The sequence below is a fragment of the Pteropus medius genome, unplaced genomic scaffold (genome assembly GCF_902729225.1).
Source record: "Pteropus medius unplaced genomic scaffold, Ma_sr-lr_union100, whole genome shotgun sequence".
NCBI classification, from domain to species: Eukaryota; Metazoa; Chordata; class Mammalia; order Chiroptera; family Pteropodidae; genus Pteropus; species Pteropus medius.
In genome coordinates, this window is record NW_024351730.1 from 27,094,510 (window position 1) to 27,097,286 (window position 2,777).

The following is a 2,777-nucleotide window of genomic DNA, read 5'->3' on the forward strand; positions in this document are numbered from 1 at the left end:
AACCTCTTTGGAATTAAGAAATTTCTTAATAGTTAATTAATACTTCAGAGTGAACTTACACCCAATAACATTAGTTTAAACAGGATATTTTTGATATAAGTGTTAATATTTGGGAATGATGAGAGTTGGTTTTATTTTGGAAACAAGGAGCCATATATTTATCTTATTCCTGGAGTTTCGGCTAAAGTATAGAGACAGAATTTTCAACACAGCATTCTTTCTGTATGAATGTAGTGTGTTTGTGTGTTCCAGTTGGTCAAGAGTCAAGTGGAAAATATAAAATGAGTCTCTGCTACCTTATCTCTTTTTAAACTATTAACTTAACTCTCAAAGTCATAGGCTTCACGAGAAGCATTTCCCTAAGGCGAGGTTCCTCAAACTGTTTCTTAGAACAATGACAGTGGAAATTGTTAAAAGGTGTTTTGAGGAGAAAAGAAGTGAATTATATTTGTAAAATAGTAAGCTCAATAAAATAAATAAATAAATAAATAATCTTTATTATATTTCACAAGACATAATTGAATATTTTATAAATGAATACACATTGTGAAGCTTTCAGATATATAAAATAAAGTTTTTCTGAAGAAGTCTACATCTTATTTATTTATTTATTTATTTATTTATTTATTTATTTAGAAAAATATATCCCGTTGAAGGCAAGTTAGGTGGCACTTCTTCCCAGATGTCTTTGCAAGTGGACTTACTCAGATCATAACACCCTCTTGAATTTTCAGGATGGTGATTTAAGGGCAATTACTATAACCTTTACCCTCTCTCCACTTGATTTCACAAAGAAATAAATTAGTAAAATAATTTCATAGACCACCTCTGAAAGGTACGGGACTCCTGATCTGATCTAGAACTAAAACAGTTTCCAATGTTTTAGAACCTCTCTGCTACTCCATTTGACAGTTTATATGCTTTTTTTTTTTTTAATATATCCGTCAGAGATTCCTTTCTCAGAAGAAACTTGGAAAGGCAGTGTGTGATGATTTTTGAATGGAAAGAGATCTGTAAGAAGATGCACTGAGACAATGATTTGAAAATTCATTCCCAAGACACTTTTTAAGAAACAGGAACTTTCTGACGCCTGTGTGGAATTCAACTCAGTGGGCTTCTGATAACTGAGAGAACACTGTGAACATAATTAAGCCCTTATACTTTTAGTAGGTTGCATTGTCCAATTATTTCTCCCAGCATTTTATAGCACACACCATCGAACAAACACAAATCAGAATGTTCCAAACAAATATGTGATGTTGAATGAAGCAGACAAGACAGGGGAAATTCTTTACTCAGAAGTAAACCACAGAACTGATTGTGAAGCCATGAGAATTACATAAATCACAAAGAATTGAGATTTAAAGAGTGAAGCATGCATACCTAGAAACACAAATAAAACAATGAGACTGGAATGCCCACAGAGGTTCCTACTACTGAATGAGATCTTAATGAAAGGTAAAAGAATGAAACAAAATATTTTTTTTTAAATGAACATTATTGAAATTACAAGAAAAGTGAAGAAACTTTTTTCTTATTTGAAAATTCCCCTTACTATGCTGGAAGCTGCTATCGCGTAGGAAAGTTGGTGGCCACCTTACCCATTGCTGAATCCCTAGTTCCTAGCACATTGCCCAAAATAAACCAAGTTCTCAATTTATCTGGGGTGTAAACTAACTAATCCTGAGGTGTAGTATGAAAGGAGTGGCAGGAGCCATTGATTTCTTTAAACATGGACCTTGAAGTGGGCACTAGCGCGGCCGGGTGCAGCGCCATGTCGCCAAGGCAGAGTTACTGCAGTTCCGGGTGTGGTGGACTCTACAGTAGAGTCTGGAAGATGACCGATGTTCCGGTGCAGCCCCAGCTGCCGTGCGGGCAGCCAGGCTTCCATGCAGCGGGTGTACCAGTGCACTGAGCCACTGACTCAAGCTCAGGCCCTCGTGACCAGCCAGGTGAAGTCCCAGAACCGCCTGGCCCAGAGCATCATGCGTTGCAACGACAAAGCCAAAGCTTTGATGCCAAAAGTGAAGAGCTTCGGTTGAAGCAGCAGCTGGGAAATTGTGTGACCGTGTGTGGATGACTCCATGAACCTCATTCCAACCATGATCAAGAAGTTGGAGGAGTGTCTCTCATCAATTCAAAATAGAAGTCTTTGTCATTGGTCATCGGGGCTGAGGGCAGGAATCTATTTTTTAAAAGAATGAGAATTTAGGTCTTTTAAGTGAAGTTTATGAATAAAGGATGACAGCAAGTTTAAGGCATATGTCACTTGCCTCTGGACACTAGTTCCTTTATGTTTTAATTCTAGAAAATGTCTCTGAAATTTGAGTCAGAGTTTTTGAGAGCCTAAATTTCTTGGGGCAAGTGCTTACCCTGGCAGTCGGCATCTGCATCACACCAAGCCAGAGCCCTCTGAAGTACCAGATTCTTCGTAGGACACAGTTCCCAGCAGGCTGATAGGTTCCTCTAACCTGCCAGTAATCCGATGGAGTATGAGGAGGGTGTTTCTGTTCATTAAAAACCCCCTATTCACCAGAAACATGAGCACATCATTTTTTATAAGGTATAAAACAAAGTCCATGAGGTCACTAATTCAGAAGGGGGCGGGTGGGTCTGGGTCTTTTGTTTTGCTTGGTTTTGTTTTATATACAAGGGTATGAAGTTGATTTAAGATGTAGAGTTGGGAGAAAGAGTTTGGATGAGAACTTTGAATGGTTCCTTTGGATATCTGTTTTCTGGCCATCATGATGTAGATGTGCATGTCTTAAAATTCTCAC

The 2,777-nt window shown here is 38.1% G+C and overlaps 1 pseudogene; it reads left to right on the forward strand.

Annotated features, from left to right (window-relative positions):
* Positions 1 to 1,844: 1,844 nt before the first annotated feature.
* Positions 1,845 to 2,204, forward strand: LOC120588209 (protein FAM136A-like; annotated as a pseudogene).
* Positions 2,205 to 2,777: the final 573 nt, after the last annotated feature.